Here is a 10,151-nt window from a genome sequence, read left to right on the forward strand (position 1 = left end):
AATATTTCATTTATGCATATTCTTCTACTTAGTTGGTTTAGTCTTACACATTATAAGATAAGACTAAATTGTTGCGGATGGATAAAACACAAAAATTCTAATAGACTTAAAATGATCACTTACTAATGTTAGTTTAATAGTGATTGTGATTTGGTGGCTTTACATTTGAATGACTTTGTTTGGGACGTATAATTATAATCAATTTAAAATTAGAAAAACTCTGTTTATGAGAATACTTCATTTTTGCATATTCTCCTACTTAGATAGTTTAGTATTAAAAATAATATGATTAGACTATATTGTTGTCGCGTGGATTGAAACACATAAATTCTAAAAAATTGAGAACGGTCATTTACCAATATCGGTTTATAGTAATTATGATTTTGTGACTTGTGATTTGAATGACTTGTTTTTGGTACATAAAATTATATTCGTTTTGAAATTATAAAAACTTTGTATGAGAATACTATATTTCTGTATATTCTCATACTTAGTTGGTTTAGTTTACAAGTAATATGATAAAACTATATTGTTGACATGTGGATAGAAATACAAATTTTTAAAAGATTGAGAACGATCATTTACCAATGTTGTTTATAGTGATTGTGATTTTGTGGTTTTAGATTTTATTGACTTTGATTTAGGACGTATAATTATATTCAGTTGAAATTATAAAAATTATGTGTATGAGAATACTTCATTTTTGTTTGTTCTCCTACTTAGTTAATTTAGTTTTACAAATAATATGATAAGACTATATTGTTGCCGCGGAGATAGAAACGCAAAAATTCTATAAGATTTAGAACAATCACTTCTTAATGTTGGTTTATAGTGATTATGATTTAATGACTTATGATTTGAATGATTTGTAATTTGGGACGTATAATTATACTCGGTTTGAAATTATAAAATTTTTGTGTATTAGAATACTTTATTTGTATATTCTCCTACTTAGTTTATTTAGTTTTACAAATAATATGATTAAACCATATTTTTACCTCGTAGATAGAAAAAAAAAATTAAGAGAATAAAAAGGATCATTACCAATGTTAGTTTTATTGGGATTGTGATTTGGTGATTTGTGATTTGGGATATATAATTATATTCGGTTTAAATTATAAAAACTGTGTATTTCATATTCTCTTACTTAGTAGGTTTATTATTACAAATAATATGATATAATTATATAGTTTCCACGTGGATAGAAACAAATTTTTTTAAAAAATTGAAAACGATCATTTATCAATGTTAGTTTTATAGTTATTGTGAATTGGTACGAATAATTATATTTGGTTTGAAATTATAATTCTCTATGTATGAGAATACTTCATTTATTCGTATTCTCATATTTAGTTGGTTTATTCTTACATATAATATGGTAAGATTATATTGTTGTCGTGAAAAATTCTAAAAGATTGACAAAAATCACATACTTATGTTGGTTTTATAGTGATTGTGATTTGGTGCTTTAAATTTGAATTATTTGTGTATAGGACATATAATTATATTCAGTTTGAAATTATAAAAACTTTGTGTATAAGAATATTTCATTTCTCCATATTATCTACTTAATTGTTTTAGTCTTACAAATATTATGAGAAGACAATATTGTTATAACGTAGATAGAAACAAAATATTCTTAACGATCACTTCCTATTGTTGATTTATAGTGATTGAGATTTGGTGACTTGTAATTTGATGATTTTACGTGATTTGTAACGTGAAATTATATTATGTTTGGATGATACAATTATATTCTTTTTGGGTGACTATTTTTTTTGTGTATAAGAATACTTCAATTCTGCATATTCTCATTATTGGTTGATTTAGTCTTACAAATAATATGATAATATTATATTGTTGCCACATGAATAGAAGCACACAAAAATTCTAAAGATTGAGAACGATCAATTACCAATGTTGGTTTTATAGTTATTTTGATTTGGTTACTTATGATTTGAATTGGGACGTAAAATTATATTCGGTTTAAATTATAAAAACTATGTATATGAAAATACTAAATTTCTCCATATTCTCATACTTAGTTGGTTAGTCTTACAAATAATATAATAAAACTATATTTTTGTCGCGTGGATAGAAATACAAATTTTTTAAAAGATTGAGAACGATCAATTACTAATGTTGGTTTTATAGTGAATGTGATTTGGCGACTTATGATTTGGGACGTATAATTATATTTGGTTAGAAATTATAAAAATTCTATGTATGAGAATACTTCATTAATGTGTATTCTCATATTTAGTTCGTTTATTCTTACAAATAATATGATAAATCTATATTGTTGTTGCGAAAAATTCTAAAAGATTAAGAACAATCACTTACTAATGTTGGTTTTATAGTATGTTGGTTTTATAGTGATTATGATTTGGTGATTTAAAACTTTATAATTTGTAGTTTGGGACACATAATTATATTCGTTTTAAATTATAAAAATTCTATGTATGAGATTACTTCAATTCTGCATATTTTCCTAATTAGTTAGTTAAATTTTATAATTTATATGATAAGATTATATTGTTGCCGCGTGAATAAATTCACAAAAAATTTAAAAGATTGAGAATGATCACTTTCTAATGTTGATTTTATAGTGATTGTGATTTGATATGTATAATTATATTCACTTTTAAATTATAAAATTTTGTGTATGATAATACTTCAATTCTACATATTCTCCTATTTAGTTGATTTGATCTTTACAATAATATGATAAGAATATATATGGTTGCCGCGTGGATAGAATCACAATAATTCTAAAATTTGAGAACGATCATTTACTAATATTGGTTTTATAGTGATTGAGATTTGGTGACTTTAGAGTTGAATGACTTGTGATTTGGGACGTATAATTATATTCAGTTTAAAATTATAAAAACTATGTGTATGAGAATACTTCATTTATGCATATTCTCATAGTTGATAATTATCACTTACTAATGTTATTTTAATACAAATAATATGATAAGCCTATGTTGTTGCCGCGTAAATAGAAACACAAAAATTTCAAAAGATTGAGAACATTCACTTATTAATGTTGATTTATGGAGATTGTGATTTGTGACTTGTGACTTGAACGAAATGTGATTTGTGACGTAAAATTATACTCCTTTTAGATTATAAAAACTCGGTGGGTGAGAATGCTTCATTTATGCATATTGATTGAGAACGATCATTTACCAATGTTGATTTTATATTGATTGTGATTTGGTGACTTTAATATTTATTATGTGATCTGGTTTTATAGTGATTGTAATTTAAATTAATTGTGATTTATGACGTAAAATTATATTCTGTTTGGATTAAAAAAACTTTATGTATTAGAATATTTCATTTATGCATATTCTTCTACTTAGTTGCTTTAGTCTTACACATAATAAGATAAGACTCCATTGTTGTATTGTTGTAGCAGGGATAAAACATAAAAATTCTATTACATTAAAAATGATCACTTGTTAGTTTAATAGTGATTATGATTTGGTGGCTTTACATTTGATTTTGTTTGGGATTTATAATTATATTCGATTCAAAATTAAAAAATCTTTTTATAATTATATTCGATTCAAAATTAAAAAATCTTTATTTATGAAAATACTTCATTTCTACATATTCTCCTACCTAGATGGTATAGTATTACAAATAATATGATTAGAATATATTGTTATCGCGTGGATAAAAACACATAAATTCTAAAACATTGAGAACGATCATTTACCATTATCGGTTTATAGTGATTATGATTTGGTGACTTGTGATTTGAATAACTTGTGATTTGAGACATAAAATTATATTCGTTTTGAAATTATAAAAACTTTGTGTATGAGAATATTACATTTCTGCATATTATCATACTTAGTTGGTTTAGTCTTACAAATAATACGATAAAACTATATTGTTGACATGTGGATAGAAATATAAATTTTTTAAAAGATTTAGAATGATCATTTACCAATATTGGTTTTATAGTGATTGTGATTTGGTGGTTTTAGATTTTAATGACTTTTGATTTAGCACATATAAATTATATTCGGTTGAAATTATAAAAATTATGTGTATGAGAATACTTCATTTATGTTTATTCTCCTACTTAGTTCATTTAGTTTTATAAATAATATGTTAAGACTATATTGTTACCGCGGAGATAGAAACGCAAAAATTCTATAAGATTTAGAACAATTACTTCTTAATGTTGGTTTATAGTGATTATGATTTGATGACTTGTGATTTAAATGATTTGGGATGTATAATTTTACTCGGTTTGAAATTATAAAAATTATGTGTATGAGAATATTTAATTTGTGTATATTCTCCTACTTAGTTGATTTAGTTTTACAAATAATATGATTAAACTATATTTTTCCTCGTAGATAGAAACACAATTTTTTTAAGAGATTGAAAATGATCATTACCAATGTTGGTTTTATTGTGATTGTGATTTGGTGACTTGTGATTTAGGAAGTATAATTATATTCGGTTTAAATAATAAAAATTGTGTATTTTATCACTTCATTTTTGCATATTCTCTACTTAGTGACTTTGATTAATAAGATGATAAATGTTGTAATTAAACAAAGGTTGAGGAAGAAGAATGAAGTTGATCTCAAACAAGTCAAGCTGTAGTAGAGGAAACAAAATAGGAAGATACTTAGACTAGTCAAGTTTAAACAGAGGATACCAAGGCTGATGGAGAGGATACCAAAACTGATGTTGAAAGAAACAAAGACAAGAATCTTGAAATTCAAGTAGAGGAAACAAAGATAAGAACTTTGAAGTACTGAAAAAAGAACTTTTTCTATCAGATTAGCACGGGTTCGTATAAAGAAATATCATACAATGAGAATAAAAAGCCTCGTCATCTTCTTCAATTTAATCTCCTTACTTCGCAAGAGAAAGAGAAAGAGAAAGAGAAAGGGGAAGAAGGTCTTATGAAGCAACATGTTTATATGGAAATAAACACCCTGATTAGGGTAGTTTGGATCAATTTTTGATTATATATTCTTTTCATTTGTAATCTCTGGTGTTTGTTTTTGCGAAAGCTACTAATCAGTTTGTTTATGGTCTTTTGTAAAAGTTATTAATTAACAAACTCTTTCCATCTAAAAGATTGAGAACGATCACTTATTTAAGTTCATTTTATAGTGATTGTGATTTGGTAAATTGCAGACTTTGAGTCAAGTTTCTTTCATGTTCTGATAAAGAAGGTGCATGGAAGATCCATTGGAGGAAAGTGTCAATGTCCTCCACCATAAGGAGGATTTTTATATTACAATCCTCCTTGGGTCAAGGGACTCGTTTATTCCAAAGTACACATCCTTTCCATTCACTAGGAACTTCATCTTCTTCGAGTTTGAGATATTTTTCTTGAGTAACATTTGATGAAGTATTATTTTTGAGAACAGCATGCCTGAGGCTCTGAATAAATTTTGGAATTTGGTTTCTAGAACCCTATCCATAAGATCTATTGTAGTAAACTTCTGGGCAATTTTTGTCAGATTGGGTTTCCATGAAACCTACCAAGAAACTGCTCATTCATGAGAATAATGGTTTTGGTTGGCGTAATCTTCAAAAAGGAACAATAGTATGTTAGAATAAGTCGTGAAAAAAATGAAAAAACATGACAAGGTCATATAAGATCGTGACGAGTTTATATACGATCGTGATAAACATGACAGTTACAAGGTTTGACGAATAAGACAGTAACAAGGTTTGAAAACATGACAATAAAAATGTTTGACAAAAAAACTCATACTCACATGATTAATCAAGACGAGGTTTGAAGGAATGACGAGATGAATTTTGATGGATGAGTTGAGGCAGTGTGCGCACTGTCTAGCACTTTGCATCTTTGCGTGACACAATATAATTTGTGTGACACACTATACAATTTGCGTGACGCACTATACATATTTCGTGTGATGCACTATATATATTCGCATCACACACTATATATATTCGCATGACGCACTATACATATTTCGCGTGACGCACCAGACATTATGGACATTTTACATGCTCAAAATATTATTTTTGCAAACATTATTAACTTTGAATTATTTTTCAAATTTCACCTCTTATTGGTATCATTTCGTTAAATTACTACAATTTTTAAAGCTCCAATTTAAACAAAATCCCAAAAGAGAATTCAAAAAATCTTTTGGCTCAAAGTTTGAGATGATAAATATACAAGGTATATAGACATAGTATTTATTAAATTCAAACTATACATGACCGTTTTAAATTTGAATATTTTTTAAAACAATAATTTTGATGGAAGAAGTTATTGATGATATTGATGGGATAATGGTTTATTTGAATTAAATACAAATAAACCACATCAAACGAGTGATCTAAATTTAAATGACAATCTAAATGACGAGAAAAAATATGTTTTGAAATAACTCAATGTGTGATTCATTCAGGTCATGGAAACAAGCAGGTGTGCAAAATCCAAACAGAAGCAAAAGAATAGACAAAAAAAATGATAGAAAAATAAAGATAGAGACTTCACATATTGTGAGTAAGGATAAGCCATTCGGTTAAATATGTACTCTTCTCATTTGGCTTTTTCTTTCTTTCTTCCTTTCTTCATTATTTCTCCCTCTCTAAAAAATGATGGTCCTAACTCTTGTGGTTGCTTATTAAAAAGACACCACTCTCTAGGGTATTTGTTATTTATTTTAAAGTAGAAAAGAGATAAAAGGAAAACTTAATAATTTTTATTAAACTGAAATCATTTAAATACAATGACTAGATAGTGGAAATAAAAAGTAGGGAAATACATGGACATGATTTACTAAAAACTCTCCTAGAAACCACCAATAAACCACTAACTAAAACTGAATTACTAAAAATAAGGGAAAATAACATAATTCAAGCAAACTTCAACACTCCTCCTTGCTTGAGTTGCTGTAGATGCCAAGTTTCTCCCTTAAGAACTCGAACTTGTTCCTCGGTAAGGCCTTGGTGAATATGTCTACTAACTGAAGTTCAGTTTTGCAGTACTTCAACTTAACATATCCCTCTTTTTGCACTTCCCTAAGAAAGAACAATTTGATGTTTAAATGTTTGGTCTTCCCATGAAAAACAGGATTGTTTGAGATAGAAATTGCAGCTTGGTTGTCAACAAACACCTCTGTACAATCTTCTTGTCTCAAGCTCAGATCAATTAGTACTTTCCTCAGCCACAAAGCTTGATTTGCAGCAATAGTAGCAGCAATGAACTCTGCTTCTTCTGTGGATTGTGCAATTATCTCCTGTTTCTTATAGGACCATTAGAACACTCCTGAACCAAAACTAAAATAATAGCCCGAAGTACTTTTCATATCATCAATAGATCCAGCCCAATCACTGTCTAAATAACCTTGTAAAGAACACTTCAGACCTGTACTGAACTTAATGCCAAATTTTGTTGTTCCTCTAACATATCTAAGAACCCTCTTAGCTTCTCTAAAATGAGTTTCAATTGCACTATTAGTAAATCTTGACAAAAGACTTATATAATGCGACTTATAGCATGCACTATATCAGGTCTGGTTGTTATCAAGTAATGAGACATTCAACCAACCTTCTATAGAGAGCCTCATCAATTTTATCAGTTTTATCATTCTTTCTCAGTTTCTCCTTATGACACATAGGAGTAGACATACTTTTACAATCCTCAATTTTGAACTTCTTTAAGATCTCATTGGCATACATTTTTGGTAAATGAAGATCTCATCAATTTTCGGCATAATTTCCATCCCAAGGAAATATGCCATCTCTCCTAAATCTGTTATCTGAAAAGAACTTTGCATATCTCTTTTAAACTCTTCAACAAGCTTAGCATTGCTTTCTGTTACTAACAGGTCATCAACATATAAAGAGATGACAACAAAATTGATTTCTTCACCTTTAACTTAAAGAGTTGCTTCACTTAGGCTTTTTCTGAAGTCCAACTCCATCAAATACTTATCATTTCTGTTGTACTAGGCCCTTGGAGCCTATTTCAGTCCATACAAGGGTTTCTTGAGCAAGTAATCTTCATCTTTATACCCTTTCACAACAAACCCTTCAGGTTGCTCAACATAAATCTCCTCTTCAAGAACTCCATTCAAAAATACAGATTTAACATCTAGCTGATACACTTTCTAGCCCTTTTGAACAGCCAAAGAAAGTAGCAATCTAATGGTATCTAATCTAGCTATAGGAGCAAATGTTTCAGAAAAATCAACACCAAAAATCTGAGCAAACCTTTTAACAACAAGCCTTGCTTTGTGTTTGTTAATGGAGCCATTTGCATTCAGTTTGGTTCTAAACACCCACTTCACTCCTATCACCTTTCTGTCCCTTGGCCTCTTTACAAGCTTCTAAGTATGATTCTTGTTGATCATAATGATCTTCTCTTTCATTGCAAGTCTCTATTTTGGATTCCTTTCAGCTTCCTAATAATCTGCACGCTCAAGGACTGCAACATTGCAACTCGGTAAATATCAAAGAACAATCTTGTGCCCCTCACTGGTTCATCATCCACCAACTCTTCTTCATTCAGTTGAGGATATGGATTTGGTTCTACTGCTTCCCAATTCTAATTGTCATTCTCCATGAAGTGCACATCTCGACTTATCATAATCTTTCTGGTTTAAGGCTGAAAAATTCGATAAGCCTTTGAAACTGTGTTGTACCCCACAAAGATTCCAACTTCACCTTTTTTATCTAGCTAATCTCTCTTGATATGTGGTATATAAGAATAACACAAATACCCAAATACTTTAAGGTTTTTACAGAAGGCTTGTAACTATACCATGCCTCAAATGGTGTCCTTCCTTCCACAACCTTAGTTGGTAGCCTGTTGAGTAGAAAGACTGCAGTGTTTGCAGCCTCTGCCCAGTACTCCTTTGACAAGTCTTTTTCATGAAGCATACACCTTGCCATCTCCATGATAGTACATTTTTTTCCTATCACTCACTCCATTCTGCTGAGGAGTGTATGGGGCTGTCAATTAGTGTTGAATCCCAGTTTCTTCACAGAACTGATTGAATTGTTCTGAAGTGTACTCCTTGCCATTATCAGACTTTAAGGCCTAAATCTTGCAGCCACTTTGAACTTCTATACACTGTTTAAATCTCAAAAACACACTTGAGAAAATAGATTCAACACATCCTTGTATAGTCATCAATGAAAACTATGTAATACTTACTCCCATTTATTGAAGGAGTTCTATGAGGCCCAGCAAGGTCTGTGTGGATCAATTTTAGCTAGCCTCTCAGTTGCTCTCAAGGTTACTGGCTTGAAAAGAAGTCTTGATTGCTTCCCTAATTGACAAGCTTAATTTCCCTTTCATGCTGACTTTGAACACATTCACTTCATCTTTGATTAGGCACTCCTTGCCCTAAAAAATTACCTTTAAACCTCTTTCGAGTATCTGACCAACACTTAATAAATTTTGATTGATGCTGGGCACAAATAACACATCTTTAATCAACTTAGTATTTGATGAACTACCTACTGCCACTGTCCCTTGACTGTAATGTATTCTCCATTGCCAATTTTGACTTTGGAGTTGAATGATGTGTCCAATTATTTGAAGAGGCCTCGGTCAAATGTTATGTGGTTGGTGAAGCCACTGTCCACAAGCCAGTTATTACTTGAGCTATTTTCTGCAAACCAAGTTTCCACAAAGAGTTGCTCCTCCTAGTCTGCAACTTGAGCCACATTTCTTTGCTGAAGGTTCACTTGAGTCACATCCTTCTTCTGCAGATTACTTTTGCAAATTTTCTGGTGATTCCCCATCATATGACACTTCTCACACTGCACATTTGGCCTCATCCAGCATTTAAAAGGTGCATGACCTTTCTTCTCACATTACTTACAAGGAGAAAAGTCTGGTTTAGAACTTCTACTTGTGCTTCGAGAATTTGAACTTGCACTTTCCTTCTTGCTTTTCCAGTTCTTCTTCCATTTTTCACTTTGTCTTGACTGCACTTTTGCTGGCAATGCTCCTTCTACAAACCCTTCATTCCTCATCAATCTTCTCTATTCTTGTGCCTGAAAGGCACTAAAATATTTTGCAAGACTGACTTTTGACATGTCTTTAGTGTTCTATAATGAGGAAATGGTAGCCTTACACCTTTCAGAAACAGTTACCAATAACTTTTGAA

This window comes from Impatiens glandulifera, chromosome 1, assembly GCF_907164915.1.
Source record: "Impatiens glandulifera chromosome 1, dImpGla2.1, whole genome shotgun sequence".
NCBI lineage: Eukaryota > Viridiplantae > Streptophyta > Magnoliopsida > Ericales > Balsaminaceae > Impatiens > Impatiens glandulifera.